Source organism: Triturus cristatus, chromosome 6, assembly GCF_964204655.1.
Source record: "Triturus cristatus chromosome 6, aTriCri1.1, whole genome shotgun sequence".
NCBI classification, from domain to species: Eukaryota; Metazoa; Chordata; class Amphibia; order Caudata; family Salamandridae; genus Triturus; species Triturus cristatus.
This window is the reverse complement of record NC_140589.1, coordinates 44,010,421-44,033,510: the sequence shown is the minus strand read 5'-3', so window position 1 is coordinate 44,033,510 and position 23,090 is coordinate 44,010,421. Positions and strand designations below refer to the sequence as shown.

The following is a 23,090-nucleotide window of genomic DNA, read 5'->3' as shown; positions in this document are numbered from 1 at the left end:
CCACCTATTTCCCTTTACCTTTAGACCCCAGGATTCCTGTTGTGTTATATGTACTTCTATGGGGGAATCAATCCTGTGCGGTCTCTAAACTTGCTCCCTCCGACCCTCTGGTGCCCAACCGTTTCTTATTACATTTTAACTAGTGACCAGCATATGCCATGCCAACTTCTCACAGGTCCCACATCTGATTTTGAGGCCGGCGCGCTGCCGGTTACCTCTTTCCACTGTAAAGCTACCTTTCGGACTTAGAACACTATTATTTAGCTGCACAACTCTAATGGGTGGCACGCTGGCTAGACAACCCCTGCATGAGACAGTGTTTACCCATAAAGACTTTAAAGAGGCTTACTGCACTACTCTGTTTCCTACATACCATTCTACTCAACGCCACCGAAGGTTATTCCACCCGGCTTTTTCTTACCTTACTACAACTCAAACTCACTAACAGAAAGAAACGCTACGCTCCTGCACTACCCTGGTCAGCCCTCCCCACTCACACAAGACGGGTTCACTGAGGGCAACTCCGTCAGTGGAAACTGCAGGCCTCTCAAAATTGGGGGATTTGTTTGTTGACGGCAAGCTACTAGATTTCAAAACCCTTATGCTGGGCTACAATCTTCACCCGGGACAATTCCTTACTTTCGAACACCTTAAACAATCATTAAATGCCTATTTCATATCCGCCACCAAGCACCGCAACCGAGGTGTACCAGATGGTCTACACCATAGGGACTAGTTGCAAACTGATAAGATGGGTGTACAGACGTTCCCTGCAACATGGGGACCAGTCCGATACTTCTCTCCGTACTAACTGGGAGACTGACCTGATCAAACCTCTGCACGATGCAGAGTGGGTTAAGAGATTGGAATATCCCCCATAAGGTATTCTTTGCCTTCTGTTTTAAGTATACTCCATTTAATATTCTGAACTGAGCCTACCTTACACCTGCCCGAATTATAGCAGGGAGCTGCAGCTGCATGTCCAAATGGACCTTTCCTGGGCAAACTGATAGAAAGAGCAGCATTCGCCCAGATGTCACAATTCAGTGAAGGAAGCTCAATACTTTCAGACTATCAAACATGATTCCATCCAGGAAGAGGCACAGAATCAGCCCTCATCGCAATCTGGGATGACATTAAAAACACAGCAGACCAGAACGGGGTTTCTGCACTACTTCTCTTGGACCTCTCGGCTACCTTTGACACAGTTGACCATGACACTCTAATACAAAGACTCCACGAAGCTGGCATAGAGAGAACTGCTCTCGACTGGATCACGTCCTAAATCAAAACAGAACAAATGTTATCCATACTCCCCTTTCTCATCCAAACCGGACTTCACAAAAGCAGGGGTCCTTCAAGGCTCTATTATCTCAGCCACCCATGCTTTTCAACATCTACATGAAGTCATTATGAGCAAAGATCAATACATTTCAGCTCACGTTATAACAAGGCAAATGACACAGAAATACTTATTAGACTGGAAAGCCCCACACTAGAGCCTCAAACATCTTCACTTGCCTTTGCGCCATTGATCAGTGGATGACAGGAGCCATCTTGAATTGAATGCTTCCAAAACTGAAATACTTACATGTGACGATTAGAAAAGTTATGACCCACTCTGTGCCTGTACTGGCGATCTGGGAACACCGCCTAAAGTATCTAAGGAAGTAAGATACCTCGGAATTGCCATGGACTCCAAGCTATCGATGAATGCCCAAGTGGACAAATTAGCAAGATCAAGCGTCATTACTATGAAAACTCTGGAAGGCATCTCCCCCCAACTGGGATTTCCACACAAGGTCCAGGCTACTATCTCGCTTGTTCTGTCTAAACTTGATTACACCACCGGCCTCTACCACGGATCATCTTTATCAACTATGAAAAGACTACAATGGATTCAGAACTCTGCTGTCAGACTACTCCTACATGTGAAGTCACAAGCCCACATCTCCCCTGCCTCGAGGGCCCTGCATTGGTTACCGGTTGACAGAAGATCCAACTTCAAGCTGCTTTGTATCAGCCACAAAGCAATACATGGAGCAGAACCACTTTTCATCAGTGATGTTATCGCACTGGAATCGAAGTGAAGGCTTTCTGCATATTGAATTTGTGAATCTGTCTGTACTGTCTAAATTCCTTGTGTTACTGGTGAACGACGTGGAACTGCTGTGGCGTTTTCCTTCTCGCAGCAGGGGGAGGGGTGGGGAAGGCACAGTTGGGGGATTTTATGGCTGTATTTCTAATAACAGACGGACAGTGTCAGAAATGGACCCGCCAGAGGTAACCGGACTGTGAGCCCATACGGTTTCAAGGGGGGCAAAGGGAAGCCAGTAGGGGCTCAATCTGCTGCGGGATAGAGGGCGGCTGAGGAAACTCAGGCCATGTCAGAACCAGCTGAAAAATGGGTTCTCTGGCTAAAGGCCTTGAAGGGATGCGACTAACATTGTGATGCCCTGGTACCTCTTCTTGGAGTTAGAGTGTGGGATGGGACTGAGTCCCTCTTTGTTTCCTAATGCTTGTGCTTGGACTTAGACCATGAAGTTGACCAATCACAGTACAGCTTTACGGCCAGTTCTGTGCCCACACGTTGAATGGGAGCGACACACTTACAGTGACATACAGTGTCACCTTCTTGTATTGGGTCACCTTCTGATGCACATGGGCACAGTTATCACGTGATTTAGCCTTGCGGCTCGAGCTCAGACATTTACCACACCCCTTGTGCAGGTGTATGACTGACATCTGCTTCCTGCAGTCACAGCACGGCTTGAAACCTCTTGTTTTGGATGGGGACATTGTTCCCTAGCAAACCGATGAAATAATTTTAAAAGTTGTCCGAAAACCTGACACAGTTGGATTCCCGTCAGAATGTGTTAAAAGAATGGAACTGATGTCAGCACGCAGGGGTGGGGCTTATATGCTGCGTGCAGCATCAGTGATAAGGAGAATGCTTTCCTGATCCAGTCTGATGCCCGGGGAGTATTCCAAGGTGGAGAATCTCCGGTTAGAAGTAACCATCAGATATGAGCAGCTGCCACAGACTCACGATTAGGGCGGGCCGCTAAGAAGCGGGACCCTGGTACCAGACTTGAATCTCTACGTCCGTCACTATCACCACTGTATCAGCCCCACTCTTGCCATCTATTTCTCATTCCCTTTCCTCCAGCTCACCAGCCTCCCTAACACCTCCAGCTCTAAATCACCCAACACTCACATATTTCTTTACCATTACCCCTTCACCACTACCTCTTCCACTGCATTCTGACACCCTTGTATCTCCCAGGCCGGTTTCCCTCTCACACACGCCTCTCCTCAGTCACCTCCATCTTTTCGGGTTTTCCGCTCACCTCTACGCTTTCTTTCCCCCTCGTTCATTCTTTTTACCCCTTCCTTTTCATTGCATCTCCTTTTCACTTTTTCATTCCCCTTCAAATTACCCCAAAATGTCTCTCCTATGGTTTTATTCTCCTATATTTCTCCCCTCCCCATTTCCAGCTCTAGAACATGTTGCTGTCTGAATGTCACTGCAGTGTATTCCTCTTCATTCGCATTTTATTTTAATACTGCCCCAAAGAAATTGTCAACAAGGACGAATGTGATAGTAAATCTGTACTGGCGTGCTTAATTTGTCACAAACAGATTGCATTAAAAAAATTCTTTTTGAGCTAAGGCCCCTGTTGCAGGGATCTTTGCTTACCCAGAAAGGTCCAAGGAATGATAACCGTAGGGTAACTCGGACATTAATGCACTTGCCGGAGGCATCTATGTGCAGTCATGGCACACCTGAGACATCTATGTGCAGTCATGGCACACCTGAGGCATCTATGTGCAGTCATGGCACACCTGAGGCATCTATGTGCAGTCATGGCACACCTGAGGCATCTATGTGCAGTCATGGCACACCTGAGGCATCTATGTGCAGTCATGGCACACCTGAGGCATCTATGTGCAGTCATGGCACACCTGAGGCTTCTATGTGCAGTCATGGCACACCTGAGGCATCAATGTGCAGTCATGGCACACCTGAGGCATCTATGTGCAGTCATGGCACACCTGAGGCATCTATGTGCAGTCATGGCACACCTGAGGCATCTATGTGCAGTCATGGCACACCTGAGGCATCTATGTGCAGTCATGGCACACCTGAGGCATCTATGTGCAGTCATGGCACAAGTTTGACTCATAATATATCAAGGGGGTTAATGTGCCTGCTGCGAAGCACAGCATGTAATATGCAAGTCACAGGTTTGTATTTTATGTAGATATCTCAGGGGGTTAGTGCTTTCGCTACGGAGATACGTCTTACCTCAGGTCATTAGTTATAATCCTTGCCATATAGGTTAGTTAGTTAGTTATGAACCTAAATGAAAGAGCTGCAAGGTTTAGCGCCTTACTGTGTTTTCTAATCTTTTATTCTTTTAAGGTCACTAAAAAGTAACTAAAAAGGGTTCATTTGGGTAGTAATGATCTCTAATTAGCACATGCCAAATAAATGCTTACCCCGAATTTGCGGATACCTCTGACTTTCTAATAGTGCATAGATATCTCATACATACAAGTTGTTAGGCCCCATCGAGCCCCCACCCAGCTTGCGGCTTGAATAAAAGGAGTGCTGATGGCCTTTTAAGTGAGGCATTTGTGTTGGGCCCTGCTGGAACTGAAAGCAAGAGGTGCCTCCCCCCACTGCAGGCTGCTGCGCTGAGCGCAATGCATATAGTCTGGGTGCCCCAATCTGGCTAAAATCCCCCTCTTTTGAAGCAGTGTGTGTGGCGGTACTCACAGACTATATCCCTGCGCCTCTGAGTTTCCTTGTATACTCCACATAAGTTGTCGCCTATGGTGGCACCTGGTGGGGGATGTGCCTCTCCTCGTATAACAATATACCTTGAGACGCCATTGTTATCCTTTGTCAATATCTGGGAAATCTGTCAAGGATCCAGTCTTCGGTGTTGGGCACCTCTAGTTCAGTGTGATGCACAGACCTGCCCTGTCTAGGGATTCAACTGCTTTAACTTACCCCTGGATAAAAGGTGTGGATGACCAGCCCTGGCCACGCCAGGATTGTACAAGAAACCAGCTAATGACTCTCGGCTTCGCCCGCTGTCCTCGCCAAACCAGCCCACAGGAGAAATTCCAGTTTCCAAAGCAGTATGAGACTCCCTCTAGCACTGGCTTGGAGGAGACAGGAGGCTTCAGCCAGGAACTAAAGGCACTCTCAGACTTTCCTGGTCACCATAAGACATGATGCCCTGCCCGGAAAGCGCTGCTTTATCCACTGAATCATATTTAAGCAGAAGTCGGCTCATTTTAAAGTGGGCACCTTTAGTATGTTGTATAGAAAGAACCCCAGTGGCTCTTTCTCACTCTTTCCTTTCTAACATTTATGTCCAAGTGCTGCAAAAACAGAAAGCATTGGCAAAACCAATAGTTATCGTCTTCATATGAGACACAAACACACCATCATTAAAATCATTAAAATATGACTAGACCTGCAGGTCTAGTGACTTAAATAATGTATTCGACCGAATTATAATGATCTTGGCTCATAAACTGGTTTCAAATAACTTGATACTGGGCAAATGTTTTAATTCATGGAGACGCCATTTTCTTCTTTATCTCAGACGAGAGCACCTTCAAAGATGCACGTTCCGAATGGCTGCTCTACAAAAAACACTTTTGTTTCATTTATTAGACTAAACTTTTGCTCCATATGTAAAACAGATCTTGCCACATATAGGATACACATGACCCCTGACTTGCTTCTTAGTTCATTACCTGTATTGTCATCAGGGCGGGGCTAGAAATGCTTCTCAAATCATGTTTAAAAACCATCACTTTTAATAAATACATACCTGAAGCATGAAGTGGTAGCACACTTATTTGCAATCAGCAGATTTTCCATTGAAATGTCACAATATTTCCCACTGACGGATTTTACTGAAAAAACTATTCAGTGAACAATGTTTGGAAATGGAGTTTCTGCAAATATTTGTCATTTACACATCACCAAGTAAAGTGTTCTGATTTGTTTTGCTCCTATTTAAATCTTTGTTTGCATCACACTTCGAAATTACAAAAAAATGTTCTTTCGTAATTCCTGATATATTTTAAAATACTTGTACTATTCATTTACCAGCTGTGCTTGTGTGCTAGAAAAGAAACTGACATCTTACAGCCTTTTGTTTCACAATGATTGTCAGACAGCTCACTTGACAAAAACCTCTAATTGTAATAAGAGAAAGAAAAGTAAACACTATTTTCCAGGAAAAGATAAGCAACAATTAGTAAAAAGAAAAACTGACTGTTTGACCTCTGTCCTTGAACAGACAGAAAATGTGTCAAGATAAAAACAAGATTTAAAGGTGTCTTTATTGCTCATTCACTTTCTGAGTGAACGGAACACCTGTCCCTTTCAGCTTAAGTTCACTCACCAGAATGGACTAGTCGGAGCTAAAGATAGCTCGACCTGACTCGCCATAGCGAGTGGGTGAGTTGCTTTTTCAAGGCCTGCACTCTGGAACTGATGCATGCACTTATGAAGTCTTTCATCATCGCTACTTCTCTTCCATCATCTCTACTTTTAATCCATCATCTCTACTTTTCATTCCTACTTCACATCCATCATCCCAACTTCTCATCCATCATCCCTACTTCTCATCCCTGCTTGTCATCTGTACTTCTCATCCATCATCTCTATTTATCATTCATCATCCTTACTTCTCATCCCTGCTTCACATCCATTGTCCCTACCTCTTCTCCATCATCCCAACTTCTCATCCCTACTTCTCACTCATCAGCCCTACATCTTATTCATCATCCATACTTCTCAACCTTCATCCCTGCTTCTCATCCCTACTTCTCATCCATCATCCCTATTTCTCATTCATCATCCCCCTTCTTATTCCTACTTCTCATCCATTGTCCCCTCTTCTCTTTCATCATCCCTGCTTCTCATTCATCATCACTACTTCTCATCCATTCTTACTTCATAAACATCATCCCTGCTTCTCATTCGTCATACCTACTTCTCATCCATCATCCCTACTTCTCAACCATCATCCCTACTTCTCAACCATCATCCCTACTTCTCATCCATCATCCCTACTTCTCATCCATCATCCCTACTTCTCAACCAGCATCCTTATTTCTCAACCAGCTTCCCTAATTCTCATCCATCGCCCCTATTTATCATCCATCATCCCTACTTATCATCCATAATCCCTACTTTTCAACCATCATCCTTACTTCTCATAAATCACCCTTACTTCTCATCCATCATTCCTACTCATCATCCATCACTCCTACTTATCATCCATCATCCCTACTTCTCAACCATCATCTCTACTTCTCATCCATCATCCCTACTTCTCAACCAGCATCCTTATTTCTCAACCAGCTTCCTTAATTCTCATCCACCGCCCCTATTTTTCATCCATCATCCCTACTTATCATCCATAATCCCTACTTCTCAACCATCATCCTTACTTCTCATAAATCATCCTTACCTCTCATCCATCATTCCTACTCATCATCCATCACTCCTACTTCTCATCCATCATCCCTACTTCTCACCTATCATCCCTACTTCTCAACCAGCTTCCTTAATTCTCATCCATCGCCCCTATTTTTCATCCATCATCCCTACTTATCACCCATAATCCCTACTTCTCAACCATCATCCTTACTTCTCATAAATCATCCTTACCTCTCATCCATCATTCCTACTCATCATCCATCACTCCTACTTTTCATCCATCATCCCTACTTATCATCCCTACTCCTCATCCATCATCCCTCAATCATACCAACACACTTTCAATGTATGAAACATACCTTCACACTGATTGGTTGGCAGCACCCAATCATAGTTAAGAGAGAGTGCAGCGTTCTATTTGTTTAACTACTGAAAAACAGCCTTCTCATTGCACACCGTGCAGTTTGCTCCAGTGAATCCAAGGCTGTGCAGCATTTCATGTTATTTAAGTGCATTGCTATCTACACATGCCTCTGCAGAAAGCTCTGATGGTTTGGGAAAGACAAGGGTCCTTGCTTGGGTCATAAATCAACAGTTGTCAGGGGTTTATAGGTCATTAGAAACCTTGTCTGGTTTCAGTTTAATACTGTAACAAAAAAAATGTTTAAAATCAACTCTTGAAGACAGGGTATTTTGCAGTTCATCAGAAACATTTTCTGGTTTTAGTTGTAACAAAGAAAATGTTTTTGTCTGAGGCTTTAGCTCTGAGACCTGCATGTTTTTATTTCCTTGCAGCTTTCAGATTTCAGGGGCTGGGCTTCAGTTGTGTAGGAAACCAGAAAAGACCAAGGTCTGGACTGAGTTGTTACATATGAAACTGAAACCAGAAAAGGTTTCTATAACCCTCTCTCCAAGTGTTGATCTATGGCCCAGGTGGGAAGCCAATTGTCTTCCCCAAACTGCAGAGCTTTCGACAGAGGCATGTGAGGTATGAGAAGTGGGAGTGGGGATGATGGATGAGAAATAAGGAGAGTGATTATCGATGAGAAGCAGGGATGAGAAGTAGGGATGATGGATGAGAAATAAGGAGAGTGATTATCGATGAGAAGCAGGCATGAGAAGTGGGGATGATGGATGAGAAATATGGAGAGTGATTATCGATGAGAAGCAGGAATGAGAAGTGGGGATGACAGATGAGAAATAAGGACGAGAGTGATGATTGCTGAGAAGCAATCAATCAATCATTTGCATTTATAAAGCCCGCTACTCACCCGTCAAGGCGCTTGGGGGGGGGGGGGGGGGGGAGGGGGTCAGTGCTCGAAGAGCCAGGTCTTGAGCTGCCTTCTGAAGGAGAGGTGGTCCTGTGTGGCGCGAAGGTGGCTGGGAAGAGAGTTCCAGGTCTTCGCTGCTAGGTAGGAGAAGGACTTGCCTCCGGCGGTGGTTTTGCGGATGCGAGGTACGACAGCCAGGGCTTGTCCGGTTGAGCGTAGGGTGCGAGGAGGAGTGTAGAAGGAGACTCGGTTGTTGATGAGTTTTGGTCCGAGATTGTGCAGGGCTTTGTGTGCGTGGGTGAGGAGTCTGAAGGTGATCCTCTTGTTGACTGGAAGCCAGTGGAGTTACATCAGGTGTCCGGAGATGTGGTGGTGGCGAGGTATGTTCAGGATGAGTCGTGCGGCCGCGTTCTGGGTTCGTTGAAGTTTTCTCTGCAGTTTGGTGGTGATGCCGGCGTACAGAGTGTTTCCGTAGTCCAGGCGGCTGGTGACGAGGGCGTGGGTGACGGTCTTCCTGGTGTCGGTGGGGATCCAGCGGAAGATCTTGCGGAGCATGCGGAGGGTGTTGAAGCATGCAGAGGTCACCGAGTTGACCTGTCTGGTCATGGAGAGGGATGAGTCCAGGATGAAGCCGAGGTTGCGTGCGTGGTCGGTGGGTTGGGGAGTGCTGCCTAGGGCGGGGGGCCACCAGGAGTCGTCCCAGGCGGTGGGTGTAGGGCCGAGGATGAGGACCTCCGTCTTCTCTGAGTTTAGTTTGAGCCAGCTGTCTGTCATCCAGTTCGCCACTTCCTTCATGCCTTCGTGTAGTCTGGTTCTTGCTGTGGTGGGGTTGTTGGTGACGGATAGGATGAGCTGGGTGTCGACGGCGTAGGATATGAGGTTGAGTCCGTGTTTTCGTGCGATGTTCGCCAGGGGGGTCATGTAGATGTTGAAGAGGGTGGGGCTGAGGGAGGATCCTTGGGGGACGCCGCAGATGATCTCCGTAGCTGTGGATCTGAAGGGGGGGAGGCGGACTCTCTGAGGTCTTCCGGAGAGGAAGGAGATGATCCAATCCAAGGCCTTGCCTCTGATTCCGGTGTTGCTGAGGCGACGTATCAGGGTACGGTGACAGACCGTGTCGAAGGCTGCGGAGAGGTCCAGGAGTATGAGGGCCACGGTCTCTCCTTTGTCGGTCGGAGATCTGATGTCGTCCGTGGCTGCGATGAGGGCGGTCTCGTGCTGTGGTTAGCTCTGAAGCCGAACTGTGAGGGGTCGAGTGAGTCGTTGGCTTTCAGGGCGGTGGTGAGTTGAGCGTTGACGATTTTCTCAATCACTTTGGCGGGGAACGGTAGGAGCGAGATGGGCCGGAAGTTTTTGAGTTCGGTGGGGTCTGCTGTTGGTTTCTTTAGGAGGGCGTTGAGTTCGGCGTGTTTCCAGTTCTCCGGGAAGGTGGCGGTGGTGAAAGATGTGTTGATGATGTCTCGGAGGTGGGGTGCGATGATGTTGTCGGCTTTGTTGAAAATGTGGTGCGGGCAGGGGTCGGATGGTGATCCTGAGTGGATGGAGTTCATGATGCGGGTGGTTTCCTCGGTGGTGGTTGGGTTCCAGGTGTCAATGGTGGTGTTGTCGTTGGCGGGTTCCGGTGGTGGGTTCGTGTTGGTTGTGGTGAAGCTTTTGTAGATGTCGGTGATCTTGTGGTGGAAGAAAGCTGCGAGGGAGTCGCAGAGGTCCTGTGAGGGGGGGATGGAGTTGTTTTCGGCGTCGGGGTTGGAGAGCTCTTTGACGATGCCAAATAGTTCCTTGCTGTTGTGGGCGTTGTTGTCTAGTCTGTTCTGGAAGGCTGATTTTCGTGCGGGGTGAGAAGTGAGGATGTTGGACGAGAAGTAGAAATAAGGATGAGACATATAGATGATGGATGAGAAGAAGGGGTGAGGGATGAGAAGTAGGGATGATGGAAGAGAAGTAGGGATGATGGATGAGAAGTAGGGATGATGGAAGAGAAGTAGGGATGATGGATCAGAAGTAGGGATGATGGAAGAGAAGTAGGGATGATGGAAGAGAAGTAGGGATGATGGAAGAGAAGTAGGGATGTTGGATCCAGCACAAATGCTATAGACACAGCGGTACACAAAGACCTACACACAGACACGCATACAAACAGTCACTAAATAACACATTCATACTCTGCAAGCATGCACAGGTACGCATCTCTGTATTAGTCATGCACCGCAAACCCAACCCAAAGGCAGCAAAGCATGAGTGCATGTATGAATGAATGGATGACAAATAACACATCTGATATTTAGGAAGTAGTAGACAGCTTCACTTATGTTTGTTGAGCTGCGTTTTGTAGAGAATCCCTCAAGTAAATGCTTTTTCAACGTTTGTGTTGCAAGAAGGGATGATGGAAGAGAAGTAGGGATGATGGATGAGAAGTAGGGATGATGGATCAGAAGTAGGGATGATGGATCAGAAGTAGGGATGATGGATCAGAAGTAGGGATGATGGAAGAGAAGTAGGGATGATGGAAGAGAAGTAGGGATGATGGATCCAGCACAAATGCTATAGACACAGCGGTACACAAAGACCTACACACAGACACGCATACAAACAGTCACTAAATAACACATTCATACTCTGCAAGCATGCACAGGTACGCATCTCTGTATTAGTCATGCACCGCAAACCCAACCCAAAGGCAGCAAAGCATGAGTGCATGTATGAATGAATGGATGACTAATAACACACATCTGATATTTAGGAAGTAGTAGACAGCTCACTTATGTTTGTTGAGCTGCGTTTTGTAGAGAATCCCTCAAGTAAATTCTTTTTCAACGTTTATGTTGCAAGAGATTGCCTAAGAAAGCAAACCTGGAAAAGTAGATTACAAAATAAAGGTGAACTACTCTCAGTTTTCTGTGGCTGGAATCTGCCATAAATGTGAGCCTTCAGAACCAAGAAGCAGATTAGTAATGGTCCATTTGCTGTACCTGTGGGAGTTAAAACATGCAGTAACCGAACTTAATCTGAGAACTTGGGAGTAACAAACTATACTGCTAGAAACAGGAAGCCTCGGGCACTAACCGTTTGGTGTAGATTATTTAAGTTAGGTACGGGTGTGAAACAAACCCCCCAATTACAGGAAATGATTGTCCTGACCATGTCGATACATGGGAGGGCCTTCTTCCATATCACAAAACAAAGACACAAGGACGGTGAACAGCATTACTCCTGGTTCACAGGAAGAGAGTCTGCTTCTAAACAAGTTAGAGGAGTGGGCAGGAGAGGCGGCGCCATACGCTAGGAGGAACGCAGCTAACGTGTCCCTGATGACGCCGCTGCATTCGAGCTATAGAGATGGGTAAGGGGTTTGAGGGCGGTGTCTTCCTTCTCTCACTCGCCCCCTAACTCCTCCTGCTACCACTCTGCCTCAGCATGCTCAGGAAAACCTGCACGCGTCACTGGTGGGCACTAGTTCAAGTGGGCCGGTGGGGGTGACCTCCCCCAATTCAAACAAGCATTTACAATGCAAAAGGTCTTGCATTTGTGAGAGTTTAAGCTATTGGCATTGTAAATGACAATGCCTTGTATTTATCCGTTTTGATAATTAACATATAAATAAAAGGAATTGTCATTTACAATGCCAATAGCTCAAACTCTTGTAAATGCAAGACCTATTTCTCGTCAAAGAAGTGGCCGCCATTGTCCCGGGCTGCTTGGAAAGTGAAAGCATGCATGGGGCGCTGAATGTTGCAGTAAAGCATGTCGTCCCTGCGGAAAGTAGAAACTCATTACAGAAAATAGTGCTTAGAGAGTAAATAAGACCTACTGTGTAACAACAGAAGTAAAAGGGTTAGTCTTCATGGGAGGGTACAAATGAAGACAAGGCGTACTAAGGAGGGACTAACAAGCCTATTAACGAATCAGAAGCCAGCATTAATAAAGGGCAATGACACAAGTCAATGAAAAATATTGGCGGAGAGTGGGCGGAGCTTCACCTCCATACTCCAATACAGCATGTCTCGCAGAGCAGCGCATGCGCTGCCCATGCTCGACCTAAAAACACAAGACTGGCAGGTGAATGGCACCTGCCAACAGTGAGTGTTGTCCTATCCACCCACACCAAGTGGGTCAGTGGGCATCTCAGCTGGGAGCACGAGGAGCTGGTGACTTCAGTTGGCAGCGCCATTTAATCTGCGTCAATAACTCTGCAGGGCATCCAGTAGGCCGGCGAATCATAAGGAGTTGCCAGAACGGTGGTCCTTAGGATGTCATCTCAGGCACAGACACCGAGGGGCACGGAAAGGCATATATACTTCAGCTACTCATGGTCTGAAGAATCTGACAACTCTGAGTTAACCACCAGGGAGTGCCCAGCCCCTAAAGAAGGAACAGACTTGTTAGAATCTTACGAAAATTACATACTGAATAGACGGATTACTAGGAGCTGGATGGAATCCTAAGAGACCAACGTCTGTGCCAGGCAGACTGGAGCTAAAGCCTGCTCCTGAAGTAAGTGGACTGGCAGATCAGGTGATGGGATGTAGCACTCCTCCGAAGGGTGCACCTCCAGTGTTGGAATGACCTTCCAACAGGACTGGTGCATGTTCTCTTTCAAGGGTCTTAGCCAGACGGCCCCAAAGCTTGTATTTCTTATTCTGCATCTTCTTCTGTGTAGCAAGGTACGTCAGCTCAGTAGCAGAGACTTGCCTCCTGTGCCTGTTTCTATGCCAGACTCTCTGCTGGATGACTGGGTTTCACACACCTGCATAATGCAGGAACATAGCTCACCCGAGTAGTGCAGATGAGAGTGGCCTGTCCCGTCAAACTAAACTGCAAGAGATGCTGCCGCATGAGGAGTGGGGCGAGACTCCCCGGTGAAGACCTAGGACCAGATCTGCCCCAAGGGAGGAGGTTTCCACCTCTCACTGAAATGGACCCGCAGCACCAAGCCCACAAGAGGAGACTGGCTCTGCCCTGAAGTGTGGTGTCCCCTGCGTGGCCAGACAAGAAGTTCGTCTGGATGGTTCAATGAGCCTCTACAGCGGGAAGTGTAGATCGTCATGAAAGATCCAGGTCTATTTTTCCCCTGGACGATGACAAGAGGGTCCAGCTGAAATAGTCTCAGGTGCCCGGGGACGGTTCAATCACTTTCCTCAGGGTTACTCTGATCACCTGTGACCTCACGAGGGATGGGTAGGGTATGGGCCCTACTGGGAACACACCAATGCTCCACTAGCAAAGAGGGGGCTCTTGACCACACCTGCTCTCCAAGACCTTGTACTTGTCTTCTAATCTGTCTTCTTGCGACTGAGATTCAAAGTCTCTTTCGGTATTGGGACACCCTTGCTCTGCATGCAAGCCAGGTGGGTTCGGAAGTGTTGGGTACCGATGGCAGCACGGAGAGCATAGGCATGCAGCGAATGACTATTCTCCAGTCACGAGGTGATGAGATATTGAAAATTAGCAGCTGTAAATGGCCGATGCCAATACATAGTTGGCTCAAAGCTGGAGTGATTGGCAAAAGCTGCACAATCTCAAGGAAGAAGACCTGGAGGGAAAACAGCTCAAGAAGGAACCAAGAAAGACCCAACAATCTAGGCCCCAGTATGACTGGCCAAGCAGAAGCCAAACAGGTCCCAATGCACATTGTTTGCAGGTAAAAGGTGGCCAGCAATAGCGTGCCCGTGTGCACAGAGCGTGGTGTGTCGTACATGATGTACGCATAGGTGTGCAGTACTAGTGAGCAAAGTTTTATATGTTTGCAGCTATAAAAGCAGTTTCCGGTCCTGCCTCTGGGGAATAGGGATTGGCACCGGCTGAGACTCGGAAAAAGCTATAATAAAAAAGTGCCATGCTTAGGACCTCTGAGCTGCACGGTGCTGGCAGGGTCCAAACTCTGCACCTATAAGTACCGGTACCGAGCGGTAACACCCTGTCTGTACTGTGCAATTACAAGTTAAATCTCATGGAATGGGGAATAACTGTGGGACTGGGTTTAGTGAGTGTAAACACTGTTCTTTTTTCCGCAGGGTTTATCGCTCACATTTAACCTGCTCTGAGCAGGTGATAAGTGTGAGCTGGGGTCAGAGCAGGGAGTGGGCAGGGTGGGGTGGATTCAGAAGGTGGGAAGGAAGGGGGAAGGTGCACAGGCAGGAGGAAGCGAGGAGCCGCCCTAGCCTAAAGGAAAACAAAGAAACTTACAGGGCCAAAGGCAACAACCTACACTCCACATGCAGTGTATTCACCCCTCGGCACCAGGGTGGCGGAGGGCAGCACCCGAGTTCAAAACAAAGCCCCCACCCATCACATTTTGATTTCTTTTACAAAAATACTCATTCAGTTCTCCAACATATTCGCATGCTCCTATAACTTTCATAATAATAAGGCTTTCCAAAGGTAAGTGCGTGGTTTATTGGTTACTTCCAAGCTGAGTAAAGTCAATGGAAACTCGGCACTCGAGGTGCAATAATCTCGGAGCAATAAACCAGAGTGCTAGAAGAACGTAAACAATCCGACGGGAAAGGCAATGGGTAAGTGTAAGGTGAACGGAGTAATGGTACCCATTAACTAGGAAATTATAAAGGGCAAGGTCAGGGCTTCAAGTGGGCCGGGTCTCACCGGTGCTGAGCACCGGCAGTTTTAAAGGGGGCCTCGAAACGGGTCTCTATCGGCTCTCTTTTGTGCCCTGGCACAGGCGGCCCGGTTTTTCCAGACTGCAGTGACAGCAGGGGAAGGAAAATCCGTTAGAGTCATTTTCTCTCTGGATGTCCCTTCTCTTTTTGAAACTCAGGAGCAGCAACATTGTCGTGGTGTCGCCAGGGCTTTAAGTGGAAGCGTTTTCAATATTACGTACAAGCCATAGTTGCTGCTTATTTATCTTATGCAACTAACAACCATTGACAAAGCCAATAGTCCTGACTTGTTGTAGGTATGAGGTTACTTGTTGTATTTAATATCTGGATGCAATGACAGACACAGTAACATACAAGTCGGGCGGCACACTAAGCGAAGTGCAGATCTTTCGCTTACGTATTTTGAAGCCCCGCCCTTAATTACATTGACCACGCCCCTTTGAGAGACCCCCCAGTTTTTTATCCCCTTAAAGCCCTGGGTAACGTGAAGGAAGAAAGGTTAAAGAAGTGAAGGTAGGTATGGTAGGGTGTTCCCATGTAAAACAAGCATTGGCAAAGCCAATAGGTCTCGCCTATGCCAGAGCTATTGGCTTTGACAAGTTGTTTTAACCACATTGTACATCATTGTGACTGCTGTTCGCCATGGCTAAAAGTTAGTGGCGTGGACTGGTGTGGGGTTGATTACAATGGGGTATATTAGGGTAGAGTAGATTGGAGTGGGGTATATTGGCATACAGTGGAGCAGGGGTAGAGTGAGGTAGAATGGAGTGGGGAGGATTGGAGTGGGCTGGAGTGGATTAGATTGTGGTAGATTAGAGTGGGGTTGATTGGAGTCAGATAGATTAGAGTGGGGTAGATTGGAGTGGGGTAGTTAGGACAAGAGTGAAGTGGGTTAGATTGGGGTGGATGGGAGTGAGGTGTAATGGAGTGGGGTAGATTGAAGAGGGGCGGGGTTGGGTTTGGTAGAATGGAGTGGAGTTGATTAGGGAAGATTGGAGTGGGGTAGATTGGGGCGGGGTAGATTGTGGAGGGGTGGGGTGGAGAGGGGTAGATTGGAGTGGAGTGTATAGCGGTAGATTGTGATGGGTAGGTTGGGGCAGGGTAGATTGCGGAGGGGAAGATTGCAGTAGGGTAGATTGGGATGGGGTAGATTGGAGTGGGATGGATTGGGGTGGAGTGGGTTATATTGGAGTAGAGTAGTTTTGAGGAGTGGTACATTGGAGAGGAGTGGTTCTTTGGAGTGGAGTGGGGTAGATTGCAGTGGAGTGGGGAAGATTGGGTGGATTGGAGTGTGGTAGAGTGGAGTAAATTGAAGAGTGTAGATTTGATGGGGGTATACTGAAGAGGGGTGATTCGGATGGTGCCGTTTGGAGTGGGGTAGATTGGAGCGGTGTATACTGGGGTGGGGTAGATTGCAGAGGGGTAGGGTAGAGTGGGGTGGAGAGGGGTAGATTGGAGTGGAGTGTATAGTGGTAGATTGTGATGTGTAGGTTGGGGCAGGGTAGATTGTGAAGGGGTAGATTGAAGTAGGGTAGATTGGGGTGGAGTGGATTGGAGTGGGTTAGACTGTAGTGGGGTAGTTTTGAGAAGTGTAGTAGATTGGGTGGATTGGAGTGTGGTAGATTAGTGTGGAGTGGGGTAGATTGTGGTGGAGTGCTGAGGGATTGATGGTAGATTGGAGTGGGGTAGATAAGAGTGGAGAGGAGTTGGATAGATTGCGGTGAAGTTTGGAGTGGAGTGAAGAAAATTGGAATGGAGTGGGGTAAATTGTACTGGGGTAGAGTGGAGTAGAGTAGATTGGGAGTGGGTTGGACTGGGGTACACTGGAGAGGGAGATTGGAGTGGGGTAGATTTATGTGGATTGGGGTGGAGTGGGGTACACTGGGTAGATTGGAGCAGAATGGTGTAGATTTGAGTGGTGTGCAGAAGAGTGGGGTAGATTGGAGTGGGGCAGGTTGATTGCGTAGATTGAGTGGAGTGGGGTAGAAAGGAGTAGAGGGAAGTGGAAAGGGGATCGATTGGGTGGAGTGGGGAAGATTGGAGTGGAGCACATTGGAGTAGATTGTAGTGAAGTGGAATGAGGTAGATCTGGGAACGCTGAGTGAAATGGAGTGGGGTAGATTGGAGTGGTCTAGAGTGGAGTGGGGTGCGTGGAGTGGAGTTTTGGGTCAGAGTGGAGTGGCATATTGTGTCATGGAGTGAGTGGTGTAGCGTGGAGTGTAGTAGAGTGTCTTACAGTGGGGGGGGGCGTGGAGTGCCATGTTGTAAACTGGAGTGGAGGGTCATAGAATGGAGTGATGTGGCACAAAGTGGAAGGGCAGAGTGGAGTGGTGTGGCGTATGTGGAGTATGCATGGTGTGGTAGCGCACTGCCATTACAGACAACACATTTACAGTCAAATGTCCATTAAATTTGCACTGAAATATGGTTTTACTGGCCACAAATGAGAATGTTTGCAAATGTCATATGCATTCAAATATTTATTTCCATCACACTTCAGAATTACAAAAAAAAGGTGCTTCATTTTTAGGTCTCGCCTAGCGTTGCAGCGCATGCGCTGTTCGCTCTGCGAGATCTATTGTAATCGTGGAGACTACGGAAGGGGACTTGAAGCCCCGCCCATCCTTCTCATTGGCCGGCGTCATTATTTATGTTAAACGCTGGCCTCCGATTGGAAATGAGGCTTCTTGGTGAACGCCCCGTCTCCTTTTTGGAAAACCCATCCAGACTGGATAGTATGCTGGCGGCGTGACACGGTCTCCTTTAATTACAGTCGGTAGCACTTTTTTTTCCCCTTCACGCAATGGTGATAGCTTGTTATAGGACATGTTGAGAGTCTGTAGCACCTCCAGCCACATGCTCATCGCCTGAAACTGGAACTGGCGCTTCCTGCCAGCTCATGGGCTTCTGCCGGCCGTTCATGTGCCCCAAAACACACTGACGTCATCTCAGACATTAATATGGCACATGCTTCCGAACTACTCTGCAGCTGCAGCGCTGCTTCAGATTCTGCTAGCATGCTGAATTCAACTCCCTCGTTGATGCTGGAGTTTTATCTTTCCGGGTCAGCCAGCTCTCGCGCTCCTTTTGCCAGAAGCAGCTGGCGGCAGGTTTCCGGCTTACAAAGTTTCAGGACACACAGTTTTGGTATGTCGGCCCGCTTGCTTGATTTTAGTGAGGGTGACTCGGCTCATCACATTTAGTGGCAGAGTTTTCCAGAATTGCATCTGTGCCCGTATGGGGGTAATGGCGCGCACCAAGTTGCCTTCTAATATGTCCACAGGGGACCTGTAAATGTATATGCCCAGATATCAAAACATTGTCGGGTACCAGGCGAGCGCCGATCCATTTATTGTTATCCCAGTCGCATCCACGCGTTCATTAAAAGGATAAGCGCCCGACTTGGCCCAATTCACCTTAAGTCCCGAAATTTCCTCAAATCTGCAGAATATATCGGATACGGCCAGCGGTATCTCATGTAGGTCTTTCATATACAACAACAGGTCATCGGCATACAGGGACACCGTATGGAGCCCATCTTCCAGGGGTATACCCCAGTCTGTTCCACTTTATCGCAGCATATTCGCCAAGGGCTCCATAGCGAGGAAAAGAGCAGCGGAGACAACGGGAATCCCTGCCTAGTTCCACGTCTGACTCTGACTGCATCCGACACAAGTCTGCCTGTGCGGACTCGTACCGTGGGTCGCTGATACAATAGCTGTACCATTTGTAAATACCCATCTCCTAGCTCATATTTACGCAGCACCGCTGCAAGGTAAGGCCACTCCACTGAATCAAAGGCCTTTTCCAGGTCGAGTACTAAGCAGCCAGATCGAGGCCACTGTTTCGTTGCATATTTCTGAACTCTGAATAACCTACGGATGTTAAGGGAGGTGTTCCTAGTTGGGACAAATCCGTTTTGGTCGCTGTGAACCAGGGCCAGTAAAAACGTAGACAGACGCCTAGCCAGGGTGGAAGCAAGGATTTTATAATCCGTGTTTAACAAGGCCAGTGGGCGATAAGAGCCCAAATTTGCAGGGTCTCTACCTGGTTTCAGGAGGGAGACCAGCGTCGCCTCATTTTGTGTAAGCGTGAGAGCGGAGTCATCTAGGGCCGCCGCATACACTCGCAGCAGCTCTGGTATTAATATATCGGAGTAAGCTTTAAAAAATTCGGCCGGTAGTCCATCCGGACCTGGGGACTTACCGTTCGATAATGAGAAAATACTCTTGCGCAGTTCGTCTGGCAGCAAAGGAACACCTAATTCGTCCTGCTGATGCTTCGCAAGACACGGCAGCGTCAGGGACGTGAAAAACTCCTGTATGTCTGTGCCCGTAGCCCGCAAGCAAGACTGGTACATTGTGGTGTAGTGCTCTACAAAAGCCTCGTGTATACCTGCCTGGGTATGAACTATGACGCCATGTGTATTTTGTATAGACGTCACAGGTGTAGTAATTGTATCTTGCCGTATCAGCCATGATATCAGCTTGCCAGGTTTGTCCCCCGTGTGATGAGTGCGCGCTGAGTGTGCTGCGTAGTTCAGATTACGGAGTCGATCAAGCAATCTGGAATTTTCCTCTTTGGCTCGTGTCGAAGACACATCGCCACCCCCTATAGCCTCTCCCTCTCCCTGGAGCAGATTATTTTCGATACGTGCAAGTTCAGTCTCTACTTGCTTTCGCATACCTGCCTGCATTCCAAGACATTCGCCTCTAACCACTACTTTGAACGCGTCCCATTCTACTTGGGGCGTCGTAGCGGTACCAATGTTTTCTTCAAAGTAGTGTGCTACATGTGTGGCTAGCAGATTCCGGAAGGGTGCATCTAATAACACGTCTGGTTGCATCCGCCAGGTCGGAATCGGCGACCGGGGGGGTTCCCACTGTATCTCCAGAAAATGTGGATTGTGATCCGAGTGCGTCCTTCCTAAATAATAAACCGCAGACACATGTGGAAGCAATTCCTCAGAAAGCATATACCTATCCAGTCGTACATGTAAACCGTGAGCGCCAGAGTAGTAAGAGTACACCCTGTCGTGGGGATTGCGATGCCTCAAAATGTCTCTGAGGCGCCATTGTTCCGCCCAGTTAGTCAGCGCCTTCATGGCAACGTGTGTGGCTGTGCCCGGCAGGGGTGGGAAGGATCGATCCAATGTGGCATCAAGTACGCTATTGTAGTCCCCCCCCCCCAATAACATAGGTACCTCATGCCATGGCGCTAGGATGCGTGACATATCATCAAAAAAAGCGGCCGGGTCAGTGTTGGGAGCATATAATGATGCAATCACAACCTGTTTGCCATCCAGTGTGCCCCTCACCACCACATATCTCCCCTCTGTGTCTGTCAATGATTGTGCAACTGCGAAGGGGACCCCTGGCTGAACCCAAACTAGCGCACCTCGGGCATATGCTGAATATCTCGTAGCATATAATTGACCTCGCCAGCGACGATGTAAGCGCTGTGTTTCCGCTGCAGTCAGGTGCGTCTCTTGCAAGAGAGCTATTTGTATACAATGTCTCTTGAGGTATGAGTATATCTGATACCTGCGGGACGGTGTATGCATGCCTCGCACATTCCATGTACCAATTCTAACTGTAGACATATTTTCTATAGTACACGAACTTCCCGTGCATCCCCTTCAACCCATCAGAATCACACAGCATATGTGGCCATGCAGTGCCCTGCTGTCCCCACATGAGACCTCGCAGCAATGTTTGTCGAATAGGAGCAGAGTGTATTAAAAGACACCTCACGACAAACCAATATAATAATAGAAACTTCGAAATAATGCCAAAAGGGCAATAGTGCAACAGGCAATCGCCCAAACCCTCAACAGAGGCAACAGTCAAGACGACCTGGGGGTGTGTGCTACGCATTAGGTACTAGTGAGTAATAATATACGTGTCTCATGTTCTAGAGGCCTCCCATCTACGGGCTTAATACAATGTAATGTGAGCCAGCTGTGTGCCTGGACCCAAGGACTCCAGCCAAGTCAACAGCCTATTCCAGCGCCAACACAGTCATGACAGAGCTGGAGATCAAACCCCTCCCTCTCCTCTAGTGGCCCGGCTACACTCCCTGCCTCATACCCAATGCAATGGCCGACCTGCAGCCCCCGCACATGGACACATCCTCAATGATTAAATGTTTCTACACATACAGCACAATACCTCAACTTGAAGTCCAAACAAGTATAGAGTCTCACAGTGTTCATATGATGTGATCAGCTGTCTGTGGAGTGACGTCTGGCTGCTCAGTCGAGTCCTGTGAGGTTCGCAGTCCATATATCAGTTCATCATCACTGAACAGGTCATGTTGGCTCGTGTTTGACGCGCCCTCAGCCCCCAAAGAGCCACTAATCTCCGCCACCGCCTGCAAGGCATCTCGCTGTCTGCTGAGAATCAAATCCGTGTGTGGTCCCATCAACGGCGAAGGCGGCGATCGGGTCCCCAGCGATCTTCGCTCTCTCCTGCGACGGCAGGAGGGACCCCTCAGTTTTGGTAAGGTGGCTGCCACAGAGTCGCCTCGAGGCCTTGCGGTGGTAAAGGTGTCCAGCCAGTCCTCTGCTTCCTCTGGCGTAGCAAAGAAATGCTGTACTTGAATGGTATAACCCGGAAACAACATTATTCTGTGGTTGTCTATCTGGATATCTTGCAGTTTCCTGTAAGATGGAGTCGCGGTCCCGATAGTTGAGAAGCCAGAGGAGCATGGGTCGTGGATTAGACCCCGTGGGGGGGGGGGGGTGGCCGTGCAGGCACTCTATGTGCCCGCTCGATCACGAACTGGGGTGAGAGGGTCCCCTCCGTGAGGAGATCCTTGAGCCATTTTTCCATGTGCAGCGCGGGTTCCCTACCTTCCAAGCGTTCCAGAACTCCCACTATGCGTACATTGTTTCTTCGTGCGCGTCCTTCAGCGTCCTCAGCCCTATCCTCCAAGAACCCTACTCGGTTGAGCAGGTCCTGGATCCGCTTGTCCGTCTGGACCACTTGTGATTTGATGTCGGCAAGTGAGGATTCCAGGACTGTGGTGCAGTCAGTTAGCTTCCGGGGATCTGCATGTAGATGGGTAAGGTCGATTGCTACCTTATCTATTTTAGATTCTAGAGAGGTGCGGGTCTGATTGATGTTTTCTTCCAGCCGCTCCATCGCAGCAAGCATTTATTTACTGTTTGATCTGTGTTTCCGTGCTTCGCCATCTTGTCCGCTTTAGTCTTAGCCGGTATCTGTGGGGTCTGTGTTCCTCCTGTACCAGACCGTGCTCGTGTGCCACCCGACATGGGCTCACCACTCCGCACTCCGGTGCCGCTCCGTATACCACAGGGTCATCGGGCGTTACCCTCGAACACACAGTGCACAGTAGGGCTTTCTCTGGGGGCAGGGTAGCACCGGCATCCACAGCAATCATCACCGAGTTTCCAATTGTAGCAACAGGACACCACCTCTTCTCCAGGACGTGCCAGTTACAGCCGGATTGCCATCTCAACCATTAATTCTGCGTCCTGCCTCTGATGATGGCGCCAGCGCATGTCCCAGGGGACAGTTAGCGCTGTCCGCGTCTTAGGTGCAGATTTTCCCCCTCGCTGCCAGTAACTGGATCCTCCTGCAAGCCACCTTCCGGTTATTTTGTACACAGTCATGTGCAGTGTGACGCAGCTGTGCAAAATTATACCAAGACCAATAGTCTTTTCCTTGCCTAGGCAGCAGCGTGCATCTATACGTTAGACCCAAA

General features: G+C 48.2%; 1 protein-coding gene across 1 annotated transcript in view; it reads right to left on the bottom strand.

Annotated features, from left to right (window-relative positions):
• Nucleotides 1-23,090, bottom strand: part of KIF6 (kinesin family member 6) — a 1,720,339-nt gene that overhangs the window by 823,754 nt on the left and 873,495 nt on the right. The gene's annotated exons all lie outside the window — the stretch shown is intronic.